This window comes from Odocoileus virginianus, chromosome 15 (assembly GCF_023699985.2).
Source record: "Odocoileus virginianus isolate 20LAN1187 ecotype Illinois chromosome 15, Ovbor_1.2, whole genome shotgun sequence".
NCBI lineage: Eukaryota > Metazoa > Chordata > Mammalia > Artiodactyla > Cervidae > Odocoileus > Odocoileus virginianus.
In genome coordinates this window covers 18550850-18575457 of record NC_069688.1, presented here as the reverse complement: position 1 = coordinate 18575457, position 24608 = coordinate 18550850, and the positions used below count along the sequence as shown (strand labels likewise).

Below are 24608 nucleotides of genomic sequence, written 5' to 3'. Positions count from 1 at the left end.
TTCCCAGTCTCTGAAGAAACAGTGGAGCCTGCAAGGAAATGACTACCTGTGCTTTTAACGATGCGAGACGGTGAGAGACGGAGCCTTGTTCTGTTCAAAGGCAGTCACATCACAGAGGCAGTCGCTAGTGGATGTGTGCTCAGAGGTATTCATACCTGGCTCCCTAGGACAACCCTCAACTGTCAGGGGTTGTCTTTGTCAGGGAGATTTAATGTGAAAAGACCTGTTTGGTTGTGAGCATTACTTTCTGGCTGCTTTTCTGTAGGGCAGGGAGAGGGGTGAGAATACTCAGTCCTCTCCGCAGCTGTGGCAGGAGCTGCTGTGGCTGAGTTTTCAGTACGTTGTGGTGAGCCTGGCCTCAGGGGCACAGGTCCCGTCCTTCCGCCCAGGTCTGTCCCCTGTCCTGAGAGCCAGGCCTTCAACGTGGTGGGCACAGAGCAGTTGGCTGTCCCCACATCCAGCTCCCTTTTCCTGCAAGGAGTCACATTCAGCCTTGACTTTATCCTCCATGGAAGTGATGGGGTAGGGGTGGGGGGTGTCACAGACATGCAGGCGGTGTTGAAAATGGATGTCCATTGGGCTTTATTTTTTTTATATGTATGATTACTTTACAATGTTGTATTTGTTTCTACTGTACAACAAAGTGAATCACTTATATGTACACATATATCCACTCTTTTTTAGATTCTTTTCCCATATAGGCATTGCAGAGCATAGAGTAGAGCTCCCTGTGCTATAAATTGACATTCTGGTGGGTTTTTCTTTTTTCATTGGAGCATGACTGCTTTACAATGTTGTGTTAACTTCTGCTGCACAACAAAGTGAATCAGCTCTAAGTATACATATACCCCTCCCTCTTGAGTCTCCCTCCCCCCACCCCACCCCCACCCCTCTACGTCATCACAGAGCGCCGAGCCGAGCTCCCCGTGTTACTCAGCAGCCTTTGCCAGCTGTCTGCTTTACACATGGTACTGTGTATATGGCAATGCTACTCTTTCAATTCGCCCCATCCTCCTCTTCCCCCACTGTGTTCACATGTTCATTCTCTACATCTGCATCTCTCTTCCTGCCCTACAGATAGGGTCATCTGTACCTTTTTTTTTCTTTTTTTGAGAGTTTATTCTGTAACCTGGCTGAGATCTTTCCCCCTTTTCTGTTAATGCCAAGACTTAACAAAGGAAAACGATATCCTTCCTCCTCCATCTCTGCAAAACTATGTGTGAAAAGATGGAAAATATGCTCAGAATTCCTGATTATCCTCTTCTGTATGTCATTAATTGAGAAGATTTCTGAGACAAATAAGATATTAATAGTATTGTTTTGTTCTAATGTGCCCCAATAAACTGAACTTGTTTTGCATAAAACAGTGCTGCTCTGAGGAAATCTCTTTGCAATGTGTACGAAAAAAAAAAAAAACAATACTGAAACCAAATGAATAATAAAAAGGTTACTTTATTCTACCCTAAAACTAAGAAACTTAAAAATTGATAGTTAAAATGACATACAAGTGAGAGTTAATGTTAAGATTATTTGCTATATTTTTAATATCCTCAAAAATGAACTAAAATATGGGTATGCTTAATTATTTTTCATATATGGATTTAAAATATTTATTCATGATCATTTTTATTTTATATTTTTCTTTAAATTTAAACTTCTTGAACCATCATCATGAGAAAATTTACTATGTCAAAGATTATCAACTCTAAGTGAAAAGCTCCTTTGTCTATAATATTTAACTTGACAGAATTCTCACACTTTCAAGAGCTCTAGAAATAGCATGAATTATTTTTCACTGAAATGTTACTGAGAGTTCAATTCTTGCTTTAAGAAATATCCATAGGGTTGTAATAATATTTACTCTGTTTTAATGTTTAACATTAAAGCAAGGTGGCTGAAGAGATAGGCTTTTCATATCTTGCCCAAGATGACAAATTGCTAATGTGCTTGAATCCTATTTGAATCAGGGTTGTAAAAGAGGAAATATTTCACATAGCTTTACCAGATTCTGGAATGCTTTAATTCCCTAAATAATGCTTGGTGGGAGCTTCACTTTAGGATAATTGCCCACTTGTCCGCAGTGGACAGTATCATGTCGACAGTGTATAACGTTGTTATTGTCTTAGAAGTTTTTACAACACCATTTATAGCACACTGTTCTTAACTTCAAGGTCGGTTTGATATTTTCCATCGTGAAATCGACTTTCAAAGCCATACAGGGTAGCCAAGCTGGGGCTGGCTTTGCTGACTCATCCACTCTTGATGCTGGGCAGAAGGTTGACAGTGCAGTTAACGACACACAGAGGCATGCATTTTCACAGTAAGATATTATTTTGATTACAAAATTGTTGTCCCTTCAGTTCTCCTTACTTTTTAATGATCTCCGTAAATCAGAACAGGGATGAAGAGTGTGGCGTGTTTTCAGTCTGTGTGCAGGTACTACCTTGGACTGGTGGCCATAGACATTTGGTCAGCCTCAAAGAGAGGGAAACTTGTTCCTGCAGAATCTAAGTGGCATGAATTTGTACCACAGGTCTGTTCTGATGCTCCTGCCCCAAGGAGCAGGCTTCGAGGTGCCAGTCTCTGCCAGGCAGCCTCTGTCAGACTGGCCTCCGCCCAGTGGTTCTGCCAGGTCTTGTCAGGTCGAACGCACCTGTTTGTATGCCATTGCCCACAGGTGAGCATCAGGCTTTGGGAGACACTGTTTTTATTATAATTGGCATACGAGCATCTTGAGACCAGTGAAACTGTTTGATTCCACAAATGCCCCAAGTGTCCTGATGGAGGCACCTGGTTCAATCAACTGTGTTGTTCAGCGGCCCAGTCATGTCCACCTCTTTGCGACCCTAAGGACTGCAGTATGCTAGGCCTCCCTGTCCCTCACCATCTCCTAAAGTTTGCCCACGATCATGTCTGTTGCATCGGTGTTGCCATTCAGCCGTCTCATCCTCTGATGCCCTCCTCTCTGATGCCCTCCTCTCTGATGCCATCCTCTCTGCCCTCAATCTTTCCCAGCATCAGGGACTTTCCCAATGAATCAGCTGTTAGTGTCAATCAATGGTTGATTGATGTTCGCATCAATCAACTATGATGTCTTAATTTTATATGAAAGGGAATGAAAAATGATGACAGAAAACTACGTTCATGTTTGATTCTTGCATTATCTTAACCCCGGTTTCCGAAAATTAAAACTCATTCCGTCAGCTCTATAGCCCTGCAGGAAAGGAGACACATGGTTGAGCAAATAAAAAGTGACAAGAGGCCAATTAGAATCCGGATGTCAGTCAGTTATCCCCAAGGTCCAGGCTCAGAGGACATTGGTGCTGTTCATTCTGCAGAAGCAGAATGCAAAATAATGAGCTCAACACTTGAAAGCATGACATTGAATTTAGCATCAGTTTCATGGATTTTATAGTTGTGAGTCTTAGTAGCTGTGTTTTAGGAATGAAAAGATAAATACCTGACTTCCTTGCTGGCTCAGACAGTAAAGAATCTGCCTGCAATGCAGGAGACCCGGGTTCAATCCCTGGGTCAGAAAGATCCCCTGGAGATAGGAATGGTAACCCATTCCAGTATTCTTGCCTGGAGAATTCGATGGACAGCGGAACCTGGCTAGCTACAGTCTGTGGAATTGCAGTCAGACAAGACTGAGTGACTAACACTTTCACTTTCACTATAGTATATATGTGTGCTGCTGTCGCTGCTAAGTTGCTTCAGTTGTGTCCGACTCTGTGTGACCCCATAGATGGGGCAGCCCACCAGGCTCCTCTGTCCCTGGGATTCTCCAGGCAAGAATACTGGGAGTGGGTTGCCATTTCCTTCTTCAGGGGATCTTCCTGACCCAGGGATCTAACCTGAGTCTCCTACATTGTAGGCAGACTCTTTACCATTTGAGCCACCAGGAAGCCCATTTTATATATATATGTATATATATATATAATTATATTATATATAATTATATATAAATAAAATAAATATATAAAATATATACTATATAAAATATAAATATATAAAATATAAATATATATAATTATAATTATATATAAAATATAAATATATGTATATATAATATATAAAATATAAATATATATAAAAAATATAAATAAATATATATAATTATAATTATATATATATGTGTGTGTGTATATATATATAAAATAAGGAGCAGGAACCATTTGTTGCACATTTTCCAGTGTACCTTGATTTACTGCCCTGGCTTCTACCTCTCACATCTCTTCAGTTACTCTATGGCAGTGTTCTCTCCCCTGAAAACCAAAGTTTATCCTGTCTTTCAATCCTTCACTATTTTCCTTTCCATAATTTCACTTTTTTTTTAATTTTCCTTTTCAGTTTTTTTTCCTATCTTTTTGGTTATGAAAAGAGGAAAAGTCTGTCTGGGGCTTACCTGTCTTTAACCCCAATACTTACTTGTTAGTGAGCCTTTTAAGCAAAAAGAAAACGTTTCTCAGGACCAGAGATTTCAAAGAGTTACTGTATGTTGGTAAAATCTAATAAAATTGTTTACTTTTTCAGTGTTTGTATTTTATCCTGACTGTGAAACATATCTTGAAAGCAAATTTCTCATCCATGCTTACCACTGGGGTGAAAAAGGGGAGGAGATTTTCTTGTTAATAGTTGTCATGTGGTAAAGGTCCAAATCGTATGTCCATGAAAGATTTTCTCTGAATGGTTTTTCAAATATGCCTGTGTTCCTTACACATGAATTACTGGTGGACGTGAACCTGTTCCTTTTGCTGTGTGAAGTCTGTCCTTGTCTGTTACCTCCTGGATGTACCTGTGTCATATTCTTCATTCTCTGTTATCATTTATATTTTTATATTTCTGTTTCTTCTTGTTCTCTTTAAATTTATTTTTAGTCCCATCTCTTCTCCCTTTCTCTAACTGATCACAAAGTAGAGCTTGAATGACTATTGTTGTGCATAGAGTTCTGTATTCTATATTCTGCTTTTGAAAATTGGATGACTATTACATTTTTAGTTCTCTATAAACTATCATGTGAAGTAGCTTAGATTATTTTCTTCCTGTAATGTGGAGGTAGAAAGAAATGTCCTTCCTTCTATAAAAGCAAAAAGTGGATAAGGCTGTAAGAAAAAAAGGAGACAATTTATTCTCCCCACTTGCTTACTTTTCTGTGCCATTTCAGTTACAGAGATAATGTATCTTAAAGATAGAGCATTATAGCTGTCCAAAATGCATGATATTTTAATTGTAGAAGAATTTTAAAAGAAAATGTTATGAGTTATTAAAATCTTTCAGGAAGCATTTAGAGTCCTGAGGTAAGTGTTTAGTGAAAAGTATTTTGAGGCACAAATTTCCTTCAGATGAAGAGACCAACTTTTCTTTCTGGTGTTTTAGTGACTACCAGTTAACCACAGGGCTTCCCAGGCGGCTCTGTGGTAAAGAATATGCCTGCTCATGCAGGAGATGCAGGTTCGATGCCTGAGTCGGAAAGATCCCCTAGAGAAGGACATGGCAGCCCACTCCAGTGTTCTTGCCTGGGAAATCCCATGGACAGAGGAGCCTGGCAGGCTGCAGTCCATGGGGTTGCAAAGGAGTTTGACATAACTTAGTGACTAAACAACAAAAATTAACCATAACATTACACCACACGTGTTTCTGATCTGACAGTCATGTCAGACATGTCACTGCTCAGATGGTAGGTGACAGTATGTCGTTGGCTTCTCTGAAGCTGAAGCGGTTTTTGGGGAGGGGACATCTCCCTCCTGCCCCTCTTGAGTCCTGTGTCTGAACTAATGATCCAGTTGACACCAGAAAGGTTAACAGACAAAAAAGGAAACAAATTTTGATTCAGGCAGCTTTTATACTTTTTAGACAAAGACAAACAAAAAATTGGTGAGGAATGACAGGATAAGAGACTTAGATTTTGGTATCCAATTATGGAAGAATCTAAACGGAGTTTGGGCTTGGGGGAGTCAATTATAAAAGTCACAAGGTTTATTTCTGGAGGCTTCTTCCCCCCACATCTCCATCTCTGGTGATAAAAGCGACCTTCTATCTGGCTGCAGAGAAAGAAATTTTCAAATGAAAGATTGATATCCTGCTTCAGAGAGACGGAAATGGTTCTTCTTGTGTTGACCACTTCTAGCTAACTTTAATTCAGAATAATCAATATTGCACCCCTGTACATGTGGGGTGACCTACCCTGGGCCCCGAAAAAGTGTGATTTTGTGTCACATTCACAAGGGCATTGTGCTTTTTTGAATGATTCATATTTTCTCTCTGAAAGTTACTAAATGATCATATTTGTATGAAACATTCAGAAGAGTCTCAGAAAGCTTTTCCATAAGGACATTTTATCACAAAATGGCATTCCTTAGCATTTCCTCAATGTTTGTGGTAGAGGCTTTTGTTTCTTTTAAATCATAATTGCTGCATTATCTGTCCTTCACCCTGAATCAGACGGGCAGGTACAGCCCTGGGGAGGGGGGAAGCATTCAGGAGCTTCTGCCCTCTCTGAATGGTCCAGCTGAATGAAAATTCTTCTTATTATCCATCGTTTCCAAGCAGGCATTAAGACAAACTGTCCTTATGAAATTAGATATGGATCGATATTGTTGTCTTTGGGGCATGAAATAGCTCATTTCAAGGTCTGTGAATCTTTTCTCTCGATTCTTTGTACATCAAAACAGCAACAAAAGTGCCACTTTGAAGCCTGGCTAACTTTGTTTCCTCTTATTATTCCATGAGTGTTTCTGTTTGGCAGTAATAGAAGGGTTAGAAGTTAAATGTAAACACAGTTAAACTTTACAGTCATCAAAGTCAGGAGACCCCATGAAGACAGTTCCCACGCTTGCCCTGGGCAGGGCTCTCTAAATCAGTACTTAATTTGGGCAGTGCTGTGGTCAAGGGCACCTGCAGGCTCCAGCTTTGTGCCTGTGCTCAGCAGAAAGGAGGTCGGTCGGCGCTACCACCGTCACCCTCAGGAGCAGTGCCCATCACGTGCCATCTCAGAGTGTACGAATCTTGACAGTCATAACCATGCTGCCTTTACACCAGTTTAACATTTTGAAGGATTTCCCAGGTACCGCTAGTGGTAAAGAACCTGACTACTAATGCAGGAGATATAAGAGATGTGGATTTGACTCTTGCATATGTTGCTGAGTGTTAGATTTGGGGAGGAAATTTGTCAAGTGAAGTGATATACCAAAGATACTATAGAGAATTTGCTTTATATTGTCGCTCGGGGCTAACTGGGGCTTCCCTGATGGCTTAGCGGTAAAGAACCCGCCTGCCCATGCAGGAGATAACAGGTTCAATCCCTGGGAGGGAAGATCCCCTGGAGAAGGAAATGGCAACCCACTCCAGTATTCTTCCCTGGGAAATCCCATGGACAGAGGAGCCTGGCCAGGTACAGTCTGTGGGGTCATAAAAGAGTCATACGCCACTGAGCATACACACACAGGGGCTAGTTATAGCTAAGAAAGACGAGTGACAGCCAACAATTTAAAAAGTTAAAAAAATAGTGCTAGCATCCTCTTGAGTCATGTGGGTGAATCAATAAGTTTCTGATGAGGTTGGAGCTCACGTCCGGTACTGTTTCAAACATCAGCTCTGTAGCATTAATAAGTTACGCAATATGGTACCTGTGCTACGCGCGGTTGAAACTCTCAGTAATTCTCAGAGCTCTGGGGTGAGCCACAGTACAAGCAGCAAGTGACAACAGGGACGGGCATGTTTAATGTTTAGCTAAATTGGTTATGACCTGAGAAACGGATCGATAGCAAAGGACTGAAATGAACAAAGCCAAGATTATACTATCAGGGGGAGCTCAGTGTTCTACTTTTTAAAACCTCAAACTACCATGTATTTTCTGGACTCTCGCAACTCATGGCCATTAATTTCACCTTTTTAACTTTCTGATTTCCATTAACCATTATTGCTCGTGCTGTGTAATTTAAGCTTAACCATTCAGAATACAACATAACTTTATAACTTATTCTAAGACATTTAATTTAACAATACCTTCAAAGATAAAAATCAAAATTACCTTACATTAAAAATGAGCAGAAAAACTGTTTTAGAAATTAGGGGTGAATTTAGCATGAAATTGTGGGAGCTAATAATCACGTTAGCTTCCTAGGGCTGCCCTGACAAGAACCACAGCTGGAGGGCAGAAGACAGTAGAAATGTCCCGACCTCTGTTTGGAGGGTAGAAAAGCCTGGTTCAAGGAGTCAGTGGAACCCTGCTCCCTCTGGAACTTATAAGGGTTGATCCTTCACTTAGTTTCTAGCAGTTTGCTAGCAATCCTTGGTCTTCCTTGGCTTGTGGCTGCCACATACCGTTGGCCTTTGTCATCCCGAGGTATATTCTCTGTGTGGTGTGTCTGCATTTTCCTCTGCTCATAAGGACACCAGTCATAGTGGATTAGAGCCCAGTTTATGGACTCAACTTGATAACATCTGAAAGGATCCTGCTTACACATTATGAGACCCCATGGACGGGTGCTGGAGATGAGTGCTTCCACAAACATTTCTTGAGGACACATTTCGGCAACAGCAATAATAAAACTCTATTTATTAATGTAGCACATTATCCACTTATCTTGTTGGAAATGCAGAACAAGGTACAAAGCAATAAAGAGACGCAAAACTCTTTGGCAAAATAGTGTAGACGTTGTGACCTCAAATGGGAAGGAAGCTTTTCAGAATAAATTTCTGACATGTGTTCTTCAAACCAAGCCTAGTATTTGGTTTATAAATAAATCTAGACAGTTCCAAATCCCATGGAGTCATTCAGAGAGTATAAAAGGAGGGAATGCAAAACACTTATTGTCTGAGGACAGCAACATTTCAAAATTAAAAAAAAAAAAAGCAGTATGAAGAAAGCAACTTTTATAAGATAATATCTCACAGAAATTTAGATAAAAATTCTAAACAAGGTATTGAAAATTCAAGTTGTGCAATATATATATAAAACATGACCCAAACAGTTTCACTCTGTGAATAAAATTGGTACCAAAATTTTTAAATATTCATATGATTATGTCATGAACAGATTAAACAGGAAAAAAAATTATTTCAGTATTTGTAGGAAAAATATTCCATGAAAAGTGTAACATCTCTCTTGAATTTAAGAAAAGTTCTTAACGTTCTAGGAAAAACAGAGCATCCTAACTTAATAGAGAAAAATCCACTACAAACAATTAATTAAATGTTAAAAACATTTCATTTAAAAGCATAAATAAGACAAAGATGGCAGCTATCATGAGTCATAGTCAAAGTTGTACAGTCAAGGCCCACATCCTCAGTTCTACATCCATGGGTTCAATCAACAACAGCTTATAAAAGAAAAAAAAATTCCAACAAATTTCAAAAAGGAAGGACATCAAACACTGCCTAGAATTAAGTTTTTAATTAGCATTATACTAAAAATTACTCTTTCCTTAAAAGTATTCTTCCAGATAGCTTCCATTTGTGAATTATATTATAAAGAAAGTACTTAAAAGTTTAACTGTTTTTATTGCACCTTGGCAGATGTAACTCACATACTATTTCATTTAATTAATTCTTATAAATTATTTTTAGCACTCTGGACTTATTGCAACACATAATTGGGCTAATATGTTTAAGGGTAATAATTTAAGAATATATGTAGTCAAAGACTAAACAAGTTGGGGAAGCTTCGGTTCCTTGAGAAAGCTGTCTTCCCTATGTGATTAGTTTGCTAGGGTTGCCATGACAACATACCAAGACTGGGTGGCTTAAATAGCATAAACTTACTCTCTCACAATTCTGGAGCCTGAAGTTCAAGACCAAGGTGTTGGGAGAGTTTGTTCCTGCCAAGGGATCCCACCTCACCTTGTGGACAGATGTCTGTTCCCTTTGTCCTCACTGGTCTTCCCTCTAGCCCATGTCCACATTTCCTTTCCTTACAAGTACACTAGTCATATTCGATTAGGGTCCATCCTAATGGCCTTATTTTTATTAAACTGCTCTTTAAAGTTTGTATCTCCAAGTGCAGTCTATTCTGAAGTGCGGGGAGTTAGCACTTCCACATGCGAATCTGCAGTGGGGGGTGGTGGGGGGCGGGACACCACCGAAGCTCTCAAGACCACATCCGTGGCTCCAGTTTTTCTATACTGCATCTGAGTCTGCTCTGGTGGACCCAGCAGGAGAAAGCGCTTGGTGTGCGGTACTCAGTTATTTCTTGAAGGAATGAACAAGGGTCACTTTAATAATGTTCTTAAACTGTATCCTTTCATGTAAAAATCATGTGTTTGTTTCAATGAGTCCAGAGATATAATCAACTAGTATATGTCAGTTAAGGGCAATATGTCCTTTATAGGTTAACATGTCAATATTAAATCACTCAGGCAATTTCTAAAGTTTTATCTAGTTTATCTAAAGTTTCATCTAGTTTTAGATGAAAAGATGTGTTTTGTTTTTTTTTTTTTAAATCTTGACAGAGCTTTACTTTGAATCATTTTGTAAAACTTAAATAGAAAGCGATAGTTCAAAAGTCTGGGGTTTAAGAACTTGGTAATCGTTGCTGCCTATTCAGAGCTTCCCGGCTGGAGAGTGAGCATCCGTCTTCCCTCCACGTCCCTTTGGCTGACCTGGCTTCACTCTTGAGGGCACGTCACTGTCACTCAGCCCAGGCCCTACTTTCAAACGCACCTTTATTTTTTCACCAGCAGGTTCTGGTATCAAAGCCCTGGAGTGTTCAGCCCTGCACGGCTCCCCCAGCTGTGACTGGTGATGGCATTCAGCAGGCCCAGGCTGCTGTGTGCGTGAGGGCAGTGCGCCCGTGGGATGATGTGAGCTGCCCTGAGATTCTCAAGGCCCATGTGTGAGTGTGGCGGACAGCTGTGGAGGTCAGTGCCCACGTCATTGCTTGGTGTGGATTTAGGTACATGCATTTCTTTACTTCCAGGGTCAAGGATCATGCTCTTTGCACAAAAGTACACAAAGAAGCACACTTTCTTCTCCCTTGAGAAGGCAGGTGGATGTTGATGGAGGGGACCCTAGGAAGGACAGAGCAGCTCTCCCCCAGCCTCCTCCACTCACACCAACCTTGTAGGGGGAGAGGGACCTGATGGTGGATCTGGTCTCCTATACTCACTGCATCTCCTATGCCTACACCAAGGACAAAACACCATTTATTGGTACTGAATAAATCTCCTTTCTGGGGATCAGCAAGAGAGAAAACATCCCAGGAATCCAACTGATTTAGACTATCCATGCTATATAAGCTGTCTAGCCATGCTCATTGGAAATTTGGGGGAGGTGAGTCCTATTAGCATTAGTCGAAGACCTTGTCTAGTGATATAATGTGGTTTGTGACACCTACCATATCACCTTTTGAAGCCTCCCAAGTTTCTTCATAGACACACCCATTTTGTTCTCACAGTATCTTTTTTTTTCCATTTATTTTTATTAGTTGGAGGCTAATTACTTTATAATATTGTAGTGGTTTTTGTCATACATTGACATGAATTAGCCATGGATTTACATGTATTCCCCATCCCGATCTCCCCTCCCACCTCCCTCTCGACCCCATTCCTCTGGGTCTTCCCAGTGCACCAGGTCCGAGCACTTGTCTCATGCATCCAACCTGGGCTGGTGATCTGTTTCACCCTAGATAATATACATGTTTCGATGCTGTTCTCTTGAAACATCCCACCCTCGCCTTCTCACACAGAGTCCACAAGTCTGTTCTATACATCTGAGTCTCTTTTTCTGTTTTGCATATAGGGTTATCGTTACCATCTTTCTAAATTCCATATATATGTGTTAGTATACTGTAATGGTCTTTATCTTTCTGGCTTACTTCACTCTGTATAATGGGCTCCAGTTTCATCCATCTCATTAGAACTGATTCAAATGAATTCTTTTTAATGGCTGAGTAATATTCCATGGTGTATATGTACCACAGCTTCCTCATCCATTCATCTGCTGATGGGCATCTAGGTTGCTTCCATGTCCTGGCTATTATAAACAGTGCTGCGATGAACATTGGGGTGCACATGTCTCTTTCAGATCTGGTTTCCTCGGTGTGTATGCCCAGAAGTGGGATTGCTGGGTCATATGGCAGTTCTATTTCCAGCTTTTTTAAGAAATCTCCACACTGTTTTCCATAGTGGCTGTACTAGTTTGCATTCCCACCAACAGTGTAAGAGGGTTCCCTTTTCTCCACACCCTCTCCAGCATTTATTGCTTGTAGACTTTTGGATAGCAGCCATCCTGACTGGCGTGTAATGGTACCTCATTGTGGTTTTGATTTGCATTTCTCTGATAATGAGTGATGTTGAGCATCTTTTCATGTGTTTTTTAGCCATCTGTATGCCTTCCTTGGAGAAATGTCTGTTGAGTTCTTTGGCCCATTTTTTGATTGGGTCATTTATTTTTCTGGAGTTGAGCTTTTAAGATGTGGATTCTGTTATCCTTCAATAGATGGGGAAAGTATGGCTCAAAAGAAGGAGAGAGTGGGACAAATAGAGTAGCACTGAAGCATATACACTAACATATGTAAAATAGGTAGTTGGTGGGAATTTGCCGTATGATGCAGGGAGCACAGACCCTGTGTTGTCACCTAGAGGAGTGGAATGGGGTGGGAGGGGAGCTCAGGAGGCAGGGGACATGCGTGTACCTATGGCTGCTTCATGCTGATGTGTGGCAGAAACCAACACAATATTGTAAAGCAGTTATCCTCCAATTAAAAATAAATTAATTAAAAAAATCAAATAGCATGGAGTGAGTGGTGACCTGGGAGCAGGAAAATGTGGATCATCTGCTGATGCCTGGAAATGAACTAAGGGCTGGATGGGCCTCAGCGGAACGAGCTGAGGGCTTTCCCACGTGGGCACTGCGCTATGCTTGTGGCCTCACCATGGCCTCGTGCCTGCCACCTGTGGGGGCTGTGGACTCGGGCAGCTCCCGTGTTCTCTGAGAATGAAATGGTAGCCCCCTCACAGAAGCAGTGCTGGGCATTCTCGGGGGAGGGGAGGACACTGTCAGCTGCCACATGCAGAGTGGGGATGCAAGCATTGGAAATACAAGAGGCTGTCTCCCAGAGCCACAGTGACCCCTGGGTCCCGGCCTTCCTCTCCTCTGTGGTGGTGTTCTCCAGACAGTGATTCAGTCCTGTGGGAGGACGCTGTACCTGTCCTCACCTCAGTGATGATGGCCAGGGATACTGAAAAACCTCCAAGTCTCCAAAACATGAAAGCAGCGAGGCAAACCACAGAGTGAGGTGAAGGGCTTCTCCATCCCTCCTCAGAGCAGTCGTGTGCCCACTGCGTGGAGGGAAGTCAGGTGCAGAGCAAAGTGGGGGCCACGAGAGGACCGTGGTATTCTGGGTGGGGGCAGGGGCTCGAGTCCAGGACTCGGAGCCTAGGGTCCTACTATGCCCACTTCACCTGGACCATTTTTAGACATTGGTGCCTCCAGCCCCGATGGAGGATTCATGCATAACATCAGCCTTACTGGACCTTTATGAGTCTTTCAAGGTGGACATTGTTATCCTTGTTTTAACATAAGGAAAGTGAGGTCCCTGGGTGCTAAATATGCATCCTGAGGACACACAGCTGGGATGGAAACCTGTGTTCCCTGAAGTCCTCTCCTCTGTGCTTCATGGGTGTTGCCCCTGGTGGCACCTGTGGGGCAGGTGCAGGGCACAGAGACAGAGCAGGTACTCAAGGGCACCTCCCTCTCCGCCCGTCCCAGGCTCCACTGTGCTGTCAGACCCTGGCATCTCAGGACCAAGAGGAGAGTGCTCTCATTGCTGACACTGTAATGTGCTTGTTATGAGCAATATTTGTTACGGAAAATCCAACATGAAGGTTTACAGATAAGGGGAGGAGAGAATCTTGAATATGGGAAGCACTCTTATTATTAAGATCTGAATTTGTTGTCCTGAGCAACAGCAAGAATGCCCTTCTCTGACAGTGGATCCAAAGATAACTGGGAATTCATCAGCCAGTGGTAAATATCTAGTGAGCCGAATGGAAAATGCAGTGTATTCTTCCATGGCACCATCATCCTCAAAACTGCTTGGTCACAGGGCATCACTTCTTCCTTACACAATGAGCTCAGAAGTCTTTAGCAGCAAAATCCCCTAAGGATATAAATATGTCACATGCGGTTCCAATCATAACATAAGGAATCTGAAAATGTTCATGATGAGAACCATTGTAAATGGATGCCAGTTTGCTTCTTCTTGTGCTTTTTGAATAACAAGCATGAATTTTTCAGAAAAACAAATTATAAGGCATTCTTTCAAATGAGGAACTTTAAATGAAGGTGTTTAGTGACAGCTCAAAAGTGAACCAGTTTCTTATGGCACGGGCTTGTTACATCTCCCAGGGAACAGCAATGTGTTATTCACAGCTACATGTAAGTCAGGGGCTGATGAGTCATTTGGATGCTGAGAAATTATAATAATTTGTAGATTGTTGCTCTGTAGTTTCCTTAGGTCTTGCATTTTAATGGTTTGAATTAACGGGCCCAGAGGTTCTTGTGTGAGTCCCACTTTGTCCACCCCCAGACCTGAAGTGGTGACTTTCTTCCTACAAAGGGCTGTAGAAAGGACTGAAAATTGCTACCTTCACGAGTCAGATTGCTGGGTTCAGTCTTGTTTGCATTCTTGCTAAAGGATTCTTCATTTTCCTCTGATCATATGATTCTCAGATGAAAACTAGTGCAGGAATTGTGTTTAAGTGACTTAGCTGTTTTAGCTGAGTTTACCCTAGATAAAAATATGAACTCTGTTTGGGATCTGAATGCCTCTCCAGGCAGCCTTACTGATTTATCCTTATTAGAAGGAAAGGTATTATTAAATTGGTTCTCAACTGTATATGCTACTTTTAAAGAAACATTTTTTCAAGACTGTTTATTCAGTTCTGTTTCCATGAATAATAGCCTACTGGTTAATACTGATTATTACATGCATGCTAAGTTGCTTCATTCATGTCCAGCTCTTTTGCAACCCTATGGACTGCAGTCCGCCAGGCTCCTCTGTCCATAGGATTCTCCAGGCAAGAATATGGAGTGGGATGCTATTTCTTCCTCCAGGGGATCTTCCTGACCCAAGGGATCTACCTGAACCTGCATCTCTTAGGTCTCCTGCATTGGCAGGTGTGTTCTTTACCACTAGTGCCACCTGAGAGACCCAATACTGATTATTGGTGACTTCAAATTTGAGTTTAATTACAAGTAAAACAACAACTACAAATCCTGGGAAAAATGTTTCTGTCCTAAATGCATAAATACATTGCAATTAAGACCTAATGTATACAAACAGTAAAAAATATAAATGCAGTAGGGTTTGGGTAACTAGACTTTATTAATCTTTAGGTAAAAAGCGTAAGACAAAGGATGGACATGGAATCATAAATATGTCACTCAGAGAGCTACAAAGTGGGTTTGTGTGGGTGGTCAGGCTGGAGGACCCTAGGGTGTTAAGGAATTAGACTTTGTTTAATTTATTACATGCCGGGAAGACTTGTTTCTACCTTTTTTAATCTGTGAATTTGAAATTTCTTTTCATTGACACTGCAGACAATTCTAAAAGAGCAAGCTGATTTTTCTTTTTTTGCTATTATGCCATTCATTTGTTTCTCATCTGAAATATATTTTTCCAAGTTATCCCATTTATATATTTATTATATATATTTAAATTATATATAATAAATTTATATACATATAGTTTAGTGGTTAATGGGTAAATTGAATATACCAAAATTTATGTGACCATACTTTGTATATCAATGCTTATTTTTCCACTGGCTAGATTATTCTAAAATTCTAAAAGTAAAGTGGATTCAAGAATATAAGTTTATACTTTTTTTTTAACTTTTTTTTTTTTTTTTTAAATTTTAACCCCTCTCTCCCCATCCATCCCTCAGGGTCATCCCAGTGCACCAGCCCTGAGCACCCTGTCTCATGCATCGAACCTGGACTGGTGATCTGTTTCACATATGGTAATATACATGTTTCAATGTTATTCTCTCAAATCATCCCACCCTCGCCTTCTTTCACAGAGTTCAAAAGACTGTTATTTACATCTGTGTCTCTTTTGCTGTCTCGAATATAGAGTCATCATTAACATATTTCTAAATTCCATATATATGTGTTAATATAACATAATATTATATATATATAATATAGAATATACTTTACAAAATTATCTGATTTATTTGCAAAATAGAAAATGTCATAGTTCCAGGAATAACTACAAGAGTACCCATTTCTCTGCTGTTGATGGATGATACAGCTGTTTTGTTTTTCCAACAGTGCCATGAACACACACTTGACTTCCTGTTTGTCTTTAGTTTGCAACAGTTTGCCTGGCTGCTTGCTTTAGGGATGCCCCTCTGGGCCTGGGCACTTGTATTCAGTCTGTATGAGCCAGGCCATGTCTGTGTTCCAACAGAGCGGGGAGTGATTTGCCCAGGCTTACCTCACCGTTACATGCTTGCCTTTTTGGTCCCTATATTCCTTCATATTTATGTAGGTTTCTCCTGTTGCTCTACTTCTCTTTCAGCTGCTGCATTTTGATCATGAGATCCTTTCTCCCTTTACATGGCCAGGTTCTCAAGTCCTAAGGTGAGGGAGGATTTTATTAGTATGAGAATGTCTTCCCTTACTTTCTTCATTCACTGTTATTTAGAGCTTTCCTCAGAGGTTGACCTTATTTCTTTATCTAATTATATGCACATATGTTATGTACCTTGACACAATAATGACATATGTATGCATTTATACTGTGGCAGGTGGAAGATAATATGGTTACTTCTTTCTTTTCTTGGTTACGCCACGTGGCATGTGGGTTTTTAGCTCCCTGGCCAGAGATGGAGCCCTCGTCCACTGTATTGGATGTGCAGAGTCTTAACCACTGTACCACCAAGCCTTAACGTTTCAGTTTTCTTTTTCTTCGGCCTTTTCTTGAAGTGGTCTTTTCTATTTTATTATTTAGTGCTTTTTCTTTTAATCAAGTAATGCTCTTTCTTACTTTGGATACTTGTATAAAATGTTTTGAGTGTTTTTTTATCCTCAAATATATTTTTCTTTCTGAAAAGTGAAGGCTATCTTACTTTGTATAGGATTCCTGATTGTGGTCTTTCTTTTTTCATTGATTTTTACCTTCTTATAGTTCAGTTGAAAGTTTAGATACCATTTTTTCCTGCTTATATAGGTTTTTCAAATTCTTTATTGCAATTACTCTACTAGATCTGTTTGTTCTTTTTTTATGAGAGATTCAGAATTATATCAGTATCACCGACTTGATGGACATGGGTTTGAGTAGACTCCGGGAGTTGGTGATGGACAGGGAGGCCTGGTGTGCTGCAATTCATGGGATTGCAAAAAGTCGGACATGATTGAGCTACTGAACTGAACTGAACTGATGCCTTAATCTAACTTTTAACATTAACCCAGTCTCAGACTTAGTGAGCAATTTCAGTTCATAGACATACGTTTTTGTTCAACAAAGGAAAATCTGTATTTCATATTTCCTTAATTATTGTATAATATCATTTTTTCCCCTTTTAAAATGTCCTTGAGAGTTAGGCCTGCAGATCTACCCTCCTGGTCTCTTGGTCTTTTCCTCATAGTTACATCTTTTTTATATTTTTTGCTAAATGTTCTGATTTATTTTTTCACATGATCACACATATCAGATTCATTAATTTCAATCTCAGCAGAGGACATCTTCTTTTTTAATTTATCTGTTTAGTTTCTTAGTTCCAACATCATCTGTTAAAACTTTGAAAAGGTTTTTTGCAGTATTTGCAGTGGCTAAATCCTTGGGTTTTCATCTCTGTTGCTGCCTTCATCTCTGTTTTTACCTCTCTCTGGCAGTCAGGCTCTATACTCGATGGTCTTGGATTGTTAGGGTTCAGGTCAAGCAGAAACCCTGAAGGAGGAAAGGCACTGGGCTATGAAATCAGCACCTCCCAGGCTTGGGCAGAAAGGCAGCTCATCTACCCAGGTTCTTCACCTTCTGAGAAGCAGACATCTGACCTTGGATCTTGGAAGAGCTGAGCTGCCCGGAGCCCTTGGCCAGGCTGGGAGGGTGCTCTGAGGTTCTGTCCCCAGGGTCCCGCACAGCCCATTCTGTCTACAAGGGGACATCTGGCCTCCAGGTCCTTTGGGGCTGGGGGCTGGGGCAGGACCCTCCTCCAGATACTGGAACCTCAGGTCACGTCTGCTTCTACAGTTCCTGGGGTCCTGCGATGAGCCATCTGTTTGTCACCCGAGGACCTTCCTTCCTGCCTTTGGATGAGCTGTGTTCTGAAGAAGGTCCTTGGGGAAAACATGAGGACTGGAGCTGTCCTGCTTGACAGCCTGAAGCAGCGGGTTGGTTGTTGAAGGTCACAGAGGTTCTTGTTTAATCATTTCCTGCACACTGGGGTCTTGGCTAAAAATATGCCGAGGCAGCAAGTTATGAGAAAGCCAGTTTTGCTCTGAAGAGAAGGTAGGACATAGAATTGAGTTGTAAAACACAGTTTTTTTTAAAAAAATTTGAGGATTAAAATTGCTTTTATACAGAACCTCAGGAATTACCCCCAGAAAAAAGCAAGCACCCTGATCGTGGGCTGACCCGTCCTCCCTCCTGTCTGGGGTCTGTGAAGATGCTAACCCATGGGTCAGAGCCTGTTTTTCCTCAGCATCTATTTCCTTTAAAAACAGGTAATTTAGATTTATTTTTAATATTGCACTGAGGCCACAGTTACCACGATGGGCTTCTATTTGATCCTGTTGCTTCCTTGTGGAGAAACATGGCACGTGACCCCTGTTCTCTGAAGATGGCTGTCTTCTTGCCAGTAAGTCTCCATTTTCACTAAGTTGACACTCATTTTTTCGTGTTCCCAGTTTGGACTTGCTTCGCAGTTCTGATTCTGTGCATTGGTTACTCTCTCAACACGTTGTAATTTATCCAAATCTTTACTGAAGTGTGCCATCCAGGAGTGAGCTCAGTTAGCAAGGCATGTTGTAGACAACGGGCTGATTATCCGACCAGCTGGATTCCCTTCCTAATCAAAGGTAGATCCCCAGGCCCTCAGTTTTAAAAGCAAAAGTCACCCTATCAACTTCCCCAGATTCAGGGAACCCATCTTTCTTAGGCATCCTGTATGTTCTATTCTGGCATTGCCACCTTCTTGCTTTTGCCTTGTGGGTTTACCTTTCTGCTGGGCTTCTGTATTTTGACGTATCACTTTAAAACTGTCCACTGTCCCCTCTCTGCACAAGCTGCAACCAAATGGGTGTTTGGTTGTGTGTTCTCAGTTGTGTTCTGATTATTTTGTAACCCCACAGACTGTAGCCCGCCAGGCTCCTCTGTCCTTGGGATTTCCCAGACAAGAATACTGGAGTGGATTGCCATTTTCTCCTTCAGGGGATCTTCCCGACCCAGGGATTGAACCTGCGTCTCCTGAATTGGCATGTGGATTCTTTACCACTGAGCCATCTGGGGAGCCCCCAAGTGTGTGGGACCTAATGTAATTATATATACCTAAAGATAAGCTGGGTGCATCTACTGGGATGATTCCCTCAAGGACCAGTTCTAGATGTTCCCTGCTGAGTTTCTTTGTTGTGTACCCAGCTGTTCAATTGATACAAGTCTATATTATATCAAAACAACCAACCAAGTGACTCAAGCCTATTTAACATTAAACTAGCTTGCAGGGATAATTATAGATGAGTTGATTGCTTGACTTGGAGTTACTCTTATTTTGGCCAGCAGAAAAGTAGTAATTCTAGTAGTAATAATGCCATAGTAAACTGTACATCAATTCATGTGGTAGTAATGCCATACATATATGCTGGGAATCAGCAGGTTCTCACTGAAAACATGGAGCAAAGCATGAGGAAGAAAGGTGTTCAGGGCAGAGCCTGGACTGTTGAAGGTATAAGTTACAAGCATTCAAAGTAATGACTAATTCGATTGACTTTTAAAGTAAAGGAAACATGGGACGCTCACAAGGAAAATGTAAACCCAGTTATCAAAAGGTTACAGCAATCAAGATTAGCAGATGACAGAATCAAAGAAAATAATAAAAAAGCTACGAATCTTATTTTACTGGCATGTAAGATAACACCAAATCTCTGAAATGTTCACTGAAATTTAATATCTTGCACCACTTCATTTATAAACTGTAAAGCATTTCATATTATGTTTCTAGGTTCTTTTCCTCCCTTAATTTTCTTGCTTACAGGTTTTCAGAGCTAGAGATGACCTGAGAGATCATTTGACTAAAAAATGAAACAAAACACTCATTTTAAGAGGAAGAAGCTAAAGTTGGCCAGATCTCAGTGACTTGCCCTCAGCTGACTCAGAAGAACCAGGGAAGGAACTCAGAGCTCCCAAGTCCAAATCCAGTTTTTGGTTTTGTTTCTGCTTATCGTGCTCTGAATCTTAGAGCTTAACTTCTCTCCACTTTCTGTGGTTTACTGCATGTCTCTCTTACTTGTGGTAACTATGGGAACTCTTCCTCAGCTGCCTGACTTTCCTGCTTGGAGTCCTGTGCTAACAGACTGTAAATGCAACACTTGACATTTTATCATCAATTTAAAGTAATTTTCAGTATCATCTAATCAATAGAGAAGGGTCTTTACATAATACTGTAAGATTACAGATGCAATTAAATAGTTTTTGAAAGTCCTTCTTATCTGCCTGTTAATTTCAGCAAACTCTATAATTGGCACATTTGTTTGTGCCATACATCAAATAAATCAAATTCTACTGATAAAATTGACTTTAGATAGAACATAAAACAGTTCCTTGAGTGTCAAACAGAGCATTATTTTCTCTCCACTCATTCTAGAAACAAACAATAGCACCTAATACAAGTGGTACATTTCTAAGAGAAGACCAGTCATGTATTGAGACAGTATGCTATTTGATGAAATAAAACCTCCTTCAAACAAAACAGATTCACAAAGACCCAGCAGATGTATATTTTCTGCTGGGATTTATAGAACCATCTGGTCTTGGAATTTTGAGCCCTGTACTTTGCATTCAGTTCTGTCTTTAAAACATCCAGTAATTTTAAATACAGTCTACTTTATGCACAAATGTAAATATATTTATGTTTACTTATGACTTCGGTTCAAATAAATTGTGCTTATGTTTGGAAACTACTGAAAGTTTAATTTTTTCCATAAGAGACTAATCTTATTACCATAATATTTCATGATGTTATGGCTGTTTCATGTTTAACTTATAAAAAGCCTTCAAAGTTAAGAAGTAAGATTTCAGCAATTCTTGTAAAGCTTTTAATGAACCAATTTAATTACGAGAGTGTTCCCAGGTTTGTCTTTGAAAGCTGTTGCTATTTTTAACAGAACACTGTAAGGACATCTCCTACTCTCCTTGGATCTGCTGGTACAAAATAGCTTCCACGAACAGGTCGTTGAAATCAAGGTGAGAACAGACGTCACAGCAGGACAGAGGGCATGAGACAGCCCTGAAAGATGCAAAACATGATGTGTTCAAAAGGTGATACAGTTAATGAATCAGCCTCTGCTGATAACATCCACTTTTCAAATAGCATAAAAGATTCACTTGAAAATAGCCTTTCCTAAGTTCTAAGGATATTAAGTTCTCTTCCAAATACAGCGTTTATTATGATCCATGACATCTCAGGGGAAAACATCTTATATCAAACCTAGATTATTAATAAGCAGTGTTTCATTAAATCATTTAAATTAGGAATTGTCTCTTAACCCCCCATATTTGTTTTGTTCCTGTTAGTATTATTTGGAATTATTAAGTATTGATGTTGAAAGTTAGTGAGATTTTGCTTCAAATATTCTCCCGTTAAATATAAGAGTTCAGTTCAGTCGCTCAGTCATGTACGACTCTTTGCGACCCAATGAACTGCAGCACACCAGGCCTCCCTGTCCATCACCAACTCCTGGAGTTTACTCAAACTCATGTCCATCGAGTCAGTGATGCCATCCAGCCATCTCATCTTCTGTTGTCCCGTTCTCCTCCTGCCCCCAATCCCTCCCAGCATCAGGGTCTTTTCCAATCAGTCAACTCTCTACATGAGGTGGCCAAAGTATTGGAGTTTCAGCTTCAGCATCAGTCCTTCCAGTGAACACCCAGGACTGATCTCCTTTAGGATGGACTGGTTGGATCTCCTTGCAGTCCAAGGGACTCTCAAGAGTCTTCTCCAACACCACAGTTCAAAAGCATCAATTCTTTGGCCCTCAGCTTTCTTCACAGTCCAACTCTCACATCCATACATGACCACTGGAAAAACCATAGCCTTGACCAGACTGACATTTGATGGCAAAGTAATGTCTCTGCTCTTTAGTATGCTATCTAGGTTGGTCATAACTTTCCTTCCAAGGAATAAGTATCTTTTAATTTCATGACTGCAGTCACCATCTGCAGTGATTTTGAAGCCCCCCAAAATAAAGTCTGACACTGATTCCACTGTTTCCCCATCTATTTCCCATGAGGTGATGGGATCAGATGCCATGATCTTAGTTTTCTGAATGTTAAGCTTTAAACCAACTTTTTCACTTTCCTCTTTCACTTTCATCAAGAGGCTTTTTAGTTCCTCTTCACTTTCTGCCATAAGGGTGGTGTCATCTGCATATATACTTACCTGTAAAACCAGGATGCGTGGCATGCAGATCCCAAGGAGAATGACTGACACAAACGAAACTAAAGATTTTTGTTTCATCAATGAATCAAAAATTAAGTTAAAGAAAGCTAATAAGACCCAGGTAGAGCTGAAGTTTCAATGTGTTAAGGGAATTGTTAAAAACAGAAAACTCCTAGTTGTGTCTATAAGCAAATTTCAGCTCTACACCATTACAGGAGACATACATAAGCAAAATACTGAGAATGTTCAAATATAAACACATGTAAGCAAAAGTAAGGCTGATTTCCAAAGAGATAGAAACATGAGTGGCTGTAATAACATTAAAGAAATCCAAATGTAAGAAAGAAAAGCATTAACTGAGACGAGAGAGCCTAGTTTCATTTAATAATCTACACGTGATATGATTAGAAACTCTGACCTTTGAAATAGATTAACATCCACTCAGCTCACTTTAACGGAAGTGTATTTGAGCATTATTAAACAGATAGTTTATGAGAGATGTATCCAATTGTGTACCCTATAAAGTAAAATTCACTTCACCTACAAATATTCATGGGGGATTTTCAAAAGATGATTATATGTTATATCACAAAAAACACTAAAATTGTTCAGAACAAACTTCACATGGATAATACTCTTCAATTCAACTAATCTAAAATTAAATGATTACATTTAAACTAAAACTGTTATTTAGAAATTGTAAAATCATTTGAGAAATATTTTGTCAAGCAGATAATGAAAGTTAAGTGGAATACAGTGTTTAAGAAATAGTAATGACAACATTATGTATCAAAGTGTGTATATCAGAATTTAAAATTTATGAATTGAAGATATTCATAGCAATTCTCTTCCTTGGGGCTATGAGGATTATGAACACTTTTAGTGTTTTCTTCTTGGTGCATTATTTTCTAATTTTAATACAAAGAACTTTTATTAGTTTTTTAAACTTCTTCCAAAATTAGTAGTGATTATTTTACTTTGTAATTTTTAAAGAGCTATAATGCAGGAGACCAGGGTTCGATCCCTGGGTCGGGAAGATTCCCTGGAGAAGGACATGGCAACCCCACTCCAGTATTCCTGCCTGGAGAATCCCATGGACGGAGGAGCCTGGTGGGCTACAGTCCATGGGGTCACAGAGAGTCAGACATAACTGAGTGACTTCACTTTCACTTTTCACTTTTATACTTATAGAAAAAGGATAGAATTTGTGATGTGTTATATATTGACAATTCCATCCATGAGAATTCATTTGTGTTCTTTTAAGTTCTGTTGTTTGCAGTAACTTGTTGTACTGCAATAGATAACTAATACAATTATAAAGAAAAGAAAATGAAATGTCATTAACAATATGAAGACATATCAGTGTTTTCCTGCTGTGAACGCTTCACTTCAAAATAATTTGGGGGAAGCTTAGTATTTCTCACTAATTTAAATGAAACATCATCTAAAGATACGAAATGCTTATATACTTAATTATTTCATAGGACCTTCATATGTTTTGCTCTTATGTCATATGTAAACAATATAAATCCACAGCATTAGATAAACTTGTTATCAAATTCCCCTCAAATTGTCATTTTTATTTTTTCTTTAAATTGTTATTTGTACTTTTTCCCATATAAGCAAATGAGAGGTGCTAAAATGTAAGAAACAAGTGTGATAAATAAAAGGAGACAGTGTTACATGTTTTTGTCAATTTTTAAAGCCTGTCATTATTGGTATATTTTTAATATGTGGAATGTAGCAATGTATTTTCAATACATTGGGACACTGATGTTCCACAGTTGCAGAGTTTTGATCAATTCATGGAAAAATGCATGAGGTACGGTAGCCCAGCCTCCCCACAAGGAACTTGTGTTCCCACCAAGGAATGTTAATTCTCTCCAACAACTGAAGCATCCAGGGATATTCCTAAAGCAGTCTGCTGTCTTTGGAATCTCCTGATTTGGTTAAATGACTCATTAATGTCCATAACCTGTGTCCTGAAGTATTTACCTACTTATACAT

At 40.0% G+C, this 24608-nt stretch overlaps 1 long non-coding RNA gene across 2 annotated transcripts in view; it reads left to right on the top strand.

Moving 5' to 3' along the window:
* The window catches only part of LOC139029652 (uncharacterized), a 70866-nt gene extending 49743 nt beyond the window's left edge, over positions 1 to 21123 (top strand). The window contains exons 3-5 of one of the 2 annotated variants that reach the window (XR_011491445.1): positions 10680 to 10856; positions 15888 to 15962; positions 20199 to 21123. This is a non-coding gene — a long non-coding RNA (uncharacterized lncRNA). Of the gene's footprint in view, positions 1 to 10676; positions 10857 to 15887; positions 15963 to 20198 lie in introns of both variants that reach the window. The other variant, XR_011491444.1, reaches the window with a different exon arrangement.
* Positions 21124 to 24608: the final 3485 nt, after the last annotated feature.